Here is a 12,070-nt window from a genome sequence, read left to right as displayed (position 1 = left end):
GTTAGTTTAAAGTCCACTATCTACTATCTATGCATAGTAGATAGGAGCCACAGTGAAAGAAAAAAGCTTCAAACTGGCTTATCCCACTGCCTGCTCTAGGGTTTAACAGAATGAGAGAAACAGTGTTAGTAAAAGCAGGTCTGGTAGGTAAGATCAATAACATTTTACCTGAGTTGAAGTCTTGAATATTTGAAGTCATATATGTTTTTCATGGAAACATTAGAAAACAGACAAAAATGTAAAAACAAAAATAAATGAGAATTCCACCACATGAAAATAACCCATTTTCATTCTATAACATATATGTCTGGATTGTTATCTATGTATATATCTATGCATTTAGGTTTTGTTAGTGAGTATCACATATACTATTTCGTTACCTGTGTCAATATGAAATGTTTATGATTTAAGTTGAAAAAAAAATCTAAAGACAAAACCCAGAAAGCTCCAGTACTTGAATCTATAAATATTTTTGAGGAAGGAAGAAACATTTTCATTCATTTTTCTTTACCTAGATGTGTATTCCAAGGTTCACAAAGTGATACACTTGACCACAGCTGCCTTGAGGACGCACTAGGGTTTTGGTAGAGCCCAAGTCCTTGTACTTTCTAAAGTCTAGACCATGTGGTGAGCAAACTCTGGTCATGAGCCAAATCTGGCCTGCCATATTTTGTAAAGTTTTACCTAACTGCGGCAACAGAGTTTAATATTTGCAAAGAACACAAAATAGCCTGCAAAGCCTAAAATATTCAGTATCTGGCCTTTACAGAAAAAATTTGGCAACTCCTACACTAGGCCAGACCCACACTCAACACACCTTGCTCTCTCTGAGAAGCAAGCATTTGAGCCATCCATGAAATCTGAGTGCTATACGATTGCTATGAATCCTTATTGCTATGAAAAGAAGATAGGTCTGTGTTCACAATATAGTATAATAGAAAGTATAACAGAATCCATGGCTTTAACATATACCTCTGGCCGTCTTACATCTAGATAAAACTAGGCTAATGTCCCCAGTTCAGTGGCATAGAAAGGAATTCCAATGCCAAAATCCTTTGATTACTGTATCTGTCTACTATGTTTCCTTGAGGGCAGGAAGCATTTTTCTTTGTATTCACTATGACTTTGAGGATGCATAATCAAATTCAAATTTGATTTGAATTCAAATAATTACAGAAATTAGCATGACTACCCAAAAATAATTTGTCCTCTGCATCTAAAATCCATAGGGTCCCTTGTATACCACAGATGGACTAATTTTGCTCCAAGAAGCTGTGTAAAGATGCCTAGCAAATCACCAGTGAACATGAAGAAAGTCACAATAAATAGAAGACCTAAAATATCTTCTGACAAGGACAGTGTAGTGATAAAGTACCCTGACATGGGACTCAAATTGCTTACTAGATAATCTTGGATAAACTATTTAAGTACTCTAAACCCAAGTTTCTTTTAAAAAAAAATTTTTTTTTCAAAGTTTATTTATTTTTGGGACAGAGAGAGACAGAGCATGAACGGGGGAGGGGCAGAGAGAGAGGGAGACACAGAATCGGAAACAGGCTCCAGGCTCTGAGCCATCAGCCCAGAGCCCGACGCGGGGCTCGAACTCCTGGACCGCGAGATCGTGACCTGGCTGAAGTCGGACGCTTAACCAACTGCGCCACCCAGGCGCCCCTAAACCCAAGTTTCTTATACAACAAGGATATTGATAGCTGTAACAGATATTAGCAGGTATAGACAGGGTTGTTGGGAAGATTAAATAAAAAGCATATGAAGTACTTAGAACACTCGCTGGCACAGAGTAGGTACTTAGTACAGCTTAGCCGCTGCTGCTACCTGAGCACCACCACTCCTCCCATTACATTATTCTCAATACTTCATTAAAAGCTCAGCAGTGGTATTTTGGAAAAGAAAGGCTGGGTGTACTGTAATATCGATCCCATCTAATATAATAAAGGAGTTCCCCTTAATTATTTTTACCAGAAATGGATAATTCATTTGGAAGAGGTCTTAATTCCTTTGAAAATATTCTCCATGAAGGTTCAAAGAGCTATCTAAGTAAAATAAAACTACTTTAAGTAGAAGAATGAAAGAGAAATTGCCAGGATCTCCAAGGCAAGAACAAAAGCTGGTTTCCCTAGAATGATGAAATAAAATTTTTGTCTGGAATTACCAACAGGAAATTGATTTTTGAAATAGCTTTAAGGAGTCCTATACCTAAAATCTGCACTGAACAGAGAGGGTGCTTAAAAGGTTAGCTTCAAACAGGGAAGGACCATGTTGAGTATGTGTCTTTTATAGCACTTGTGAGGCTGTGGTCATTAATTACAGAATAATTAATGGTCTTTTAAGACAGCTTTTAATTCCTTGGACTACATCCTATGTATAAGGATACATAGATAAAGGTATTCCAGAAAGGTCAAAAAGAATTGCTTCAACATCCATCTGGGAGTACACATAGCTAGCTAGCTATAGGAGAAGGTGACAATTTAGAGGAATAACAGAATCATAAACCTGTGACTAGAGGCTTTATGACGTCAAGAAGTCATCTGATTTAGGGGAGCCTGGGTGGCTCAATCAATTAAGCATCTGACTTCAGTCTTGATGTCATGATATCACATCATGTCCAGTCATGATGTCACAGTTTGTGGGTTTGAGCCCCACATTGGTCTCCTCACTGACAGTGTAGAGACTGCTTGGGATTCTCATTCCCTCTCACTCTGCCTCTCCCCTACTCACGCTTTCTCTCTCTCAAAAATAAATAAACAAACTTAAAAAAAGTCACCTGATTTAATTCTAAGACTTCACCTAGAGATGTCAGATTCCTGTTTTGTCAGATGAGTTGATCAAAGCCTAAGGAAACATTAACATACTTACCTAAGGTCACAATGCTATTCAGCCGCAGACCTAAAGGGGCTATAACCATGGTCTCCTGCTTCCAGTACAACGTTTCTTATCTTACAGCCCTGAAATTCCACCCAGACCATGCTATCCTAATTATGAGGATTTATGGATAAGACATTTCTTTTTCCAAATCTAGCAATATCAGGAATTAGTGAATAAAGATGTCTGCCTTGCATTAGGCTTCTCCTACCTTCCCCTGGTGTCTCCCAAAAGTATACCATAATCAACACTCTATCTTGGGAAAGAATGGTTTTTATATTTTCAGAGGTTGCTACCAACATGTGTCATAAAAAAACTATAAGTGACAGGTGATATGAGGGACTAAATTCTCCTTCAGAGGATGTAGTTGACTCCACACTTGCCAGGGCCCTATCAAGTAGGTTTTAGTTCAAATTCTCCTTGCTATTTCTAATTGGGTATGGGATGCTAACACTGTGGTACAGTAGAAAGAACACATACCTGAGTTCTAGTTTTAGTTCTGTCATTACCTACTTGTTTGGCGTTAAGAGAATCATTTAATTTCTGGTACCTTAGCTTCTTCACTTACAAAATGAAGGGTAAGTCTATAGTTTTAAGGTCCCATGTAGCTTTAAATCACAGTGAATCCATATTTATGCTGCTTCTAGACAAATAGCCTCTAAGTCTTCTCACTAAAATGCTCATTCATTGGTTCTGGTCAGATAATAAATTTCCTGTATCCTATAGGTCATTTTCTTTGGTATAGTCCAACAGAACTTTGTATGATAATGGAAAAGTTGTGTAGTTTTTAATTAAATTAAATCTAAATAGCTACACATGGCTACCGGCTACCATATTGGACAGCACAGCCCCAGAAGTCTTGAGAATCCAATTAAGGGATGTTATCACCAAACTCTTTCCTTAAACTTGAAAACTCGATTCAGCTCATACAACATAAGCCTAACAGAATGCAGTTTGTCAGCCAGTTAAGTTTAAAACCAATTGATTTTATTTTCTTCTCAAAGATTAAGTTGCCATTTTCTTCTGTGCTTCTCAGAGGCATTATTACATTAATTTTGCATTTTTATATGTGGCACATTTAAGTTGTATAACGTAGTGCTTAAAGATACCATATCTTTAAGATATTTATAGATACGGCAAATAGGATCAAGCTCACAGATACAGCACACTTCAGAGATACTTTTTTCCTTACGGCAGCGTTTATACTCTGCTAACCCCATATGCCTTACCCCGAACCACCCTGCTTTCCCTCTGCCCCCTTTACAAAGAGAGCGCCGAGAAAACAGACTGTTACCTCCTCGCGCAGGCCTGCATAGCAGAATGAAGGTCAAAAGATGTGTGGAGACGAATAGCAAGAAAGGTAAGTGGCTGCTGGGCAGGACTGCAGTCTCAGCACCCGGTCTCCCTTGGAAACTAGAAAAGGCTTGCACTTCCACTGCTATCCAGCAAGCCAGAGGCAAAGCTTGCAATTTGCTAAGAACCTGCTACTAAGAAGGAGGAGGAAAGGAAGGGGAGGAGAAAAGGCAGGGAAAGCAAAATCTTGGGGCTCAGTAGAGCCAATGCTGTTAATAGTGCCCAAAATATCATCCCATTAGATGCATATTTTATACACTGTACCAAACCAATCAATACTACTTCTCATTTCATAGAGAGGGGAGGGGGAACTCTCTCCTTCATGTGAAAGAAGATAGAGTTAGAGAGATGCAGCTTTCTCATTCTGGATATGATTTCATCTGCCCTTGGGCTATCCTAGTTGCTGCATCTACCCAAGTGGGCTGTAAATACTGCCTCACTAGAGGCTCAGGCCCAGCCAACTGGCAAACGTCAACAGTGGTAAAGAGAGAGACAAAAACAACACATGACAGACAAATGCAGGGACAAATTTCAGATCTGGCATAGATGGCTTAAAGCTAAATGGAGAGTGTAAGTATTGCTCGATCGGAGAAGCTAATAACTACAGATCCGAAAGACTTCTAGATATGATTTGTGTCACATATCAGGATATGATCTGATGTCATAGCTTAGGGACAACTGTATTCAGAAAGTGCCCCTGTGACATATTCTCCTCTCTAGTTCAACACTGAGATCAGAGCTAAAGTTTAAGCAAGGAATCAAAGCTACAACTCCGCTAATCAGAATAATTTAAAAAGGAGAGAGGATTTCCCTTGGCTAAATGAAGCATTTCCTGAATCCTTCAGAGCAGTAGTTCTCAACAGGGAATAATTCCACCCCCCCCCCCCCACCAGGGGACAATGACAAAGAATGATCTGGCTCAAAATGTCAATAGTGTTAAGGTTGCAAACTTTTTCTGTAAAGGGCCAGATAGCATATCTTTCAGGCTTTACAACGCTACTCAACAACTCCACTGTAGGGCCAAAGCAGTCATGGGCGACATATAAACGAAACGAATGGGCAAGCCTGTGCTACAGAGGCAGAATTGAGCAGTTGCAGCAGAAACCACATGGCCCACAAAGCCCCACATATTTACTGTCTGGCCCTTTACAGAAAAAGTCTGATCCCTGCTCTAAACTCTTAAGTTATATAGCACCAAACTACAGCTCAGAGAACACCTTTTGCTTTACAAACAATGTGAGTCTGGTGTTTCTGTGACCTAGCTTTGAAAAGTACTATATCACCTTGAATTCGTGTACTTCTGAACATTTGTTCCATTAAAAACACTCCAGCATCAAGTGCCAAAGCCAGTTTCACAAATGACAATGTTTTATGCATGTAGGTCACTCGACAGTTAGTTCATTGGTCAGACAGGTGTTAGGGAGGCCAAGAATGGCAGATTCAGGTGCCAAAAGCGCAAGTGCTGCTTTATTTCATACCCACAGGCTGTACCAACAGGGCTTGGCCAACTGTCTCGAATATTTATTACTAACTACAAAATAGACCAGGTCAACTTCAGCACCACCGCTAAATTTTTTTTTTTTAAGAAAAAAATTCAAGAAAGTCGACACACAAAATATTCATGGCAAGAATCCAAATATAAAAAAATAGGGGAAACAATTGAATAGATTATGGAATATCCATAAGACACTTCCAGACACTGGAAGGCAAACTAAAAATTACCACAGATACATAACTTGCAAAATATTAGTATCTTGAATATGTAAAGAACTTATACCAATTTAAAAAAAAGACCAAAAACCCAAGAAAAAATAATTAACAAAGCATATAATCAGGGAATTTGCAAAACAGGAAATCCCAAAAGTCTATAAACATAAGAGAAAATGTTCAGTTTCACTTAACGATCATGAAATGCAAATTAAGACAAGGAGAAACCACTTCATCTTCCTTAGATTGGCAAAAGCAAAAACCACTGACATTATCAAGTATAACATTAGTTGTAAAGAAGTAAAAACTCTCATACACTGCTGGCGAGTGTAAACAGGAGAGCCAACCTGGCATCTCAAGTAAAGACATACTCACTCTTTACATCCAGAAATTCCATTTGAAAAAAAACACCCTTGAGAAACTGTTACACATTTAGATAAGGAAACATGAACAAGAACGTACACAGCAGTATAATTAATTAGTATTAGAGAAAGAAAGAAAGAAAGAAAAAGAAAGATGACCTAAATGTCCAAGAGCAGACAAAAAATAAAACCAAATTGTGGTATATTTACACAATGGACTAAAGTGAGCATTCAAAATGAACAAAAAAATGCTAAGTAAAAACAGCAGGTTTCAGAATGATATGTACACAACAATACAATTCATATAAGGAACAAAAACATGTAAAAGTAGTAATGTGCGTATACATAAAAAGAATACTAACTAATAAAACTTTGCAAATGGTTTTACCAAATTCAGTATAGTGACCACTTCTAGGGAGGGAGTCCAGGGGATGATACCGGGGAGACATACACAGGGGCCTCAGCTATATTTTTAATATTTCATTTAAAAAAACACTGGGGCCCCTGGGTGGCGCAGTCGGTTAAGCGTCCGACTTCAGCCAGGTCACGATCTCGCGGTCCGTGAGTTCGAGCCCCGTGTCGGGCTCTGGGCTGATGGGACAGAGCCTGGAGCCTGTTTCCGATTCTGTGTCTCCCTCTCTCTCTGCTCCTTCCCCGTTCATGCTCTGTCTCTCTCTGTCCCAAAAATAAATAAACGTTGAAAAAAAAATTAAAAAAAAAACAAAACACTGAAGCTGGGGTGCCTGGGTGGCTCAGTTGGTTGGGCGGCCAACTTTGGCTCAGCTCATGATTTCATGGTTCTGGGTTTGAGCCCCTTGTCGGGCTCTGTGCTGACAGCTCAGAGCCTGGAGCCTGCTTCCGATTCTGTGTCTCCCTCTCTCTCTGCCCCTCCCCCACTTACACACTGTCTCTCTCTCTCTCCCACTTTCTCTCTCTCTCTCTCAAAAATAAACAAATGTTAAAAAAAATTTTAAAAACACTGAAGCTAATATAGCCAGGGCTTGACTGGGCCAGAAAACTGATATGTTGGGTATTTGTAATATTTAATAATAATATTTTAATAAGAAAAAATACAGCATAATCTCAAAATCAATGCAACATATAAGGATGTTAGCAGAGATATTGCTGAATGGTAAGATTATAGATAACTTCTATTTTCTACTTAAAATATTCATATTGTAGAAGATTTTATAAACTTTAAAAACGTTCAAAACTGATCATTAATATTCCAAGGACTGTTTCAAGCAGTAAGATGTACTTACTTATATTCCACACTTAGAAAAAAACCTTTTATTGTCATAGTCAACAGTGACATAGCACAGGTACTTTCTATGATATACTAAAGTAACATAAATATTTCTGAAAAAAATGCCCTTGGGTCAACCTTAGAACAGAGAAGGAATGAGAGTTTAGGTTCAAGAAGGAGGCCTGTGTTAGCAGCAGGTGGGCTCTAAATACTCAGGTCAGTGGACTCACGCACTCCTCTCACCCACTCCAGAAACTGGCCTCCAGCTGCTGTAATCATGAGTATGGCCTACCTTAGGAAAAAGGGGGCACCTGGGAAATAGAAAGAACACCCAAACCTGTGGGGTTTTAACCCTTATCGAACAGTAACATACTCATACCAATGAGATTTAAACTGTCATCTTTTCCCAAGGGGGGAGGGGGGAGGGGGAAGGGTGGGGAATAATTACATATAACAAAATTTTGCCATCAGGTTCAGAGATTTCTGGACTTTTCTGAAGCTCGGGTTAAAAAGAGAAGGGTCTAGAATGGAAGAACTCCTTAAAGGACCCAAATCAGATTTATCTTCAGGAAGGCCTATAAAACAGATCAATTATCTTCCCTATCCAATCACCCCACTTTTCAGATGACTCAGATTCCTGTAATTGAGACTCAGTAGCACTTTTTATTTTTTTTATTTTTTAGGTCCCATTGTCTTTTTTTTATGTTTCTTTCTTCCTTTCTTTCTTTTTAATATATGAAATTTATTGTCGAATTGGTTTCCATACAACACCCAGTGTTCATCCCAAAAGATGCCCTCTTCAATGCCCATCACCTACCCTCCCCTCCTTCCCACCCCCCATCAACCCTCAGTTTGTTTTCAGTTTTTAAGAGTCTCTTATGCTTTGGCTCTCTCCCACTCTAACCTCTTTTTTTTTTTTCCTTCCCCTCCCCCATGGTTCTCAGGATCCACATAAGAGTGAACACATATGGTATCTGTCTTTCTCTGTATGGCTTATTTCACTTAGCATCACACTCTCCAGTTCCATCCACGTTGCTACAAAGGGCCATATTTCATTCTTTCTCATTGCCACGTAGTACTCCATTGTGTATATAAACCACAATTTCTTTATCCATTCATCAGTTGATGGACATTTAGGCTTTTTCCACAATTTGGCTATTGTTGAGAGTGCTGCTATAAACATTGGGGTACAAGTGCCCCTATGCATCAGTACTCCTGTATCCCTTGGGTAAATTCCTAGCAGTGACAGTAGCACTTTTTAAAAGTCAGGTTTCCTGAGGTATAATTTACACACAGTAAAATTTGCCCTAAAAAGTATACAGGTCTATGAGTTATGAGTTTTCACAAGTGCATATTAACCATCACCACAATCAAGATATAGAACAGTTCCATCACCCCCTAAAATTTTCATGCCTCTTTGTAGTCAGGCTCACCCAAGTCCCAGCCTAAGGAGAATTTTTTCATAATTACACAAAAGCTTTAAAACTTGCTATTGAAGGAATGCACTGACTTTTTCATTCACACTAAAAAGTAGTATGTAGGGGCACCTAAGAGGCTCAGTCAGTTAAGCATCTGTCTGACTCTGGATTTTGGCTCGGGTCATGATCTCACAGACTGTGGGATCGAGCCCTACACTGGGCTCTGTGTCAACAGCACCTAGCCTGTTTGGGATTCTCACTCTCCCTCTCTCTCTGCCCCTCCCCCACTCACACAGTTGCTTGAAGTAAATAAGTAAACTTAAAAAAAAAGTGATACATAAACGAACTAACTGCCCTAGCCCACTAAATTAGGTGTTAGCCTAACAAAAATGAGCCTAAGATCTAGTGAAAATAAAATTCCTTATATTCTATCTACTACTGGCCACTCTTTAAGTTTCACGAAAGAGGGGCCTATTTTTTATTTGTCATTACATCATTAACATTTAGCACTGTACCTAGACAAAGTAGGTGCTCTGACATGATTACTGAACTGAATTAAGCTTATGAAGGAAATTCACAGTCTGAGTTGGTCCCAATTACTTATTCATTTATTTACCATTTTAAAAGCTTGGTCAGCAGTGTGTTGGTCCATTCATTCATTTTCTTCCTTCCATTTAATCAACAATTTTCCCATCCTACACTGGTTTTTTTTTTTTTTTTACTTACTCCAGATACTGTATTTCAAAAGAAAGAAGTGCTGATTTCCAGCAGGATCTTGTGATATATAAAGTAGTGATAATTAAGATTTAAGATAAGAAATGCCATGCCATAAAGAGATCATATTTTGGATAGGAAACCCAGTATTATCTGCGGGGTGAGAAGTAAAAATAAAGGAGGTGATCTGAAACGAATCTTAAGAGACCGGGAAGAGGCTTCCTAAAAAACGAGGTGGGGGACAACATTGCTTATGGCGCCATTCTCGGATTCCCAGCAGGAGAGTGCATTGCAGAGGATGGACTGGGAGGAGGGTCCAGGGGGGAAGAAGGCCAAGGCCAAGGGTCCAGCTGGGAGGGCTGGAGTTAACAGAGAGAAGTGTGGATGGAGAAGAGGAGAGGGTAGGTTTGAAGGATTCTTGAGAATGACACACAGGACTTGGTGAGAAGTAAGAGTCTAGGCTTCTAGTTTCATTTCTAAGTTTCTCAATTGGGTGACACTTATGCAGAATCACTGACAAAGGTTTTTTATAATACATGAAAACAGACCTCTCTCTCTAGCCTTTTTAGGTCAGAGGGAAGGGAATGGTTTGGTTTGTTTATACTCTCTTTCTATAGAGGACTCAAGAACTCTTCAAGAAATGTGCATCTGTAACAATACTTCACTTTGATGAGGAAATATGGGGGAAAGGAAAACAGTGGCCAGAAATGGCTATCATTAGGTGTCAGGCACTATTCTAAGCAAGCACTTCCCATACAGTGTCATGAAGCTCAGCAGAGAGGTCTGGGCTAGAAATACAGACAAGAATGATAGCTGAGGCGACTGGAGTGGACAAGACCAGCTAGAGAGTCCTGAGAAAGGAAAAGAAGGAAGCCTGAGGAATAATACGTAAAGTGTTTGCCGAAGCAAACAGGCTAAAAAGGACACAAACAAAGAGGAGAAAGGACAGAAGTGAGCCAAGAAAGAATGGCATGTCAGGAGTCAAGGTAAAAATAAAGATTTAAGAAGGCAGAAGCCAACATCGTAACGTGCTGTTGGGACTTCAAGGCAAAAAATGAAGTGAATAAGGAATCTGATCATTAGGAACGCCACAGGGCCCTTTGCTAGAGCAATTTCACTGGACAGGCGAGTGGGGCAGGATTTCTATTTTAACAGACTGAGGAGTGAATAAGAGGCTAGGAAGTGAAATGAGAGGGCTTTTCAAGAGTAAAAGGCAGAGTGAGACATGGTAACCCCAGAGGGCGGTACAGTGCCAAAGGTAAGTCTATTAAGATGGGAGAGACAAGCACCTATCAAGGACAAACAAAATCTTTGTGCAGGAGTGCTTTTGTCATAGATATAGCTCAGCTTGCAGCTCTGCTTCCCATTACTTATTAATTTTGTGTGCCAAATAGTTTTTCTTTTAAACACGGTAAGCTTCATTATAAAGGAATGTGTTTCTTCACTGGCTTCCTTGAGCTATTGCTATATTTTATTTACATGTCAGCGAGCAGTGAGCCACTTTCGGCACAAGTGCACCAGACTTGTGAATCACATTCAATTTCCCTATTTCAGGTTAGAAGACTAATATTTATTCAGAGGAAACAAATTAAAGAGCTGGGTCAGTATACTACCCAGGATTAACTCAGAGGCTCTGAGGAAGAGGGAAAAAAGTGGTTTAAAGATGAACCAGAAACAAGGAATCATTCAGGTAATTGCTGTCATCCAGTTCCAACTTTTAAATGTTTCTTAAAATAGAAATAAACCTGCCCATGGCTCTGGAATTCTCCCAAAACTTCTTATATCCTGCATCCTCATAAAACACTGACTAAGCCAGGGGACCTACAAGACAACTTCTCATTTGTTTCCCCCAAACCCTTATTTCCTATTTCGATTTCAGAGAGGACAGAAAGTTTTCAATTTGCTTTATTTTCAAAAGTGGTATCTCCCAAGGCAAATACTCTTTTCCTAGAAGTTTTTTTCTTCCCTTCAAAAAATACCAAGAGATTGTAACCACTGTGTTCAATTAATGCTAGCTTATGGTATGGAACAGCCCAACTAAGACCGAGCCCTGGCATACCAGGGCTCAGTTGTGTACAGAAAGCATGGGCTTTGAAGTCTGAGAGACCTGGTTTTGAATCCTGGTTTTGAATCCTGGTTTTTTTATTTACTAGCTCTGTGACTGTGGGCAGGTTCCATAATCCATCTGAGCCTTAATTTTCTTGTATCTTTTAAGAAAATAATATTATTTATCTCACAAAACGATGACCATTAAGTGCATCTAGGAGGGTACTGACATATAACATAACAAGCTTTCAAAAGTATGAATCCTCTTACCCCCTTTAAACCTTTCATATTTTTGAAAGCCAACTCAAATTCTATCTAAACTGGCTTCATGAAGTCCTTTCTAA

At 39.3% G+C, this 12,070-nt stretch overlaps 1 protein-coding gene across 8 annotated transcripts in view; it reads right to left on the bottom strand.

Moving 5' to 3' along the window:
* Positions 1-12,070, bottom strand: part of PPP1R12B (protein phosphatase 1 regulatory subunit 12B) — a 218,904-nt gene that overhangs the window by 101,673 nt on the left and 105,161 nt on the right. The window lies entirely within an intron of this gene.

The sequence above is a fragment of the Prionailurus bengalensis genome, chromosome E4, assembly GCF_016509475.1.
Source record: "Prionailurus bengalensis isolate Pbe53 chromosome E4, Fcat_Pben_1.1_paternal_pri, whole genome shotgun sequence".
In the NCBI taxonomy this organism is placed as follows: domain Eukaryota; kingdom Metazoa; phylum Chordata; class Mammalia; order Carnivora; family Felidae; genus Prionailurus; species Prionailurus bengalensis.
Note: the sequence above shows the minus strand (reverse complement) of the source record. Positions and strands in the feature narration are given on the sequence as shown.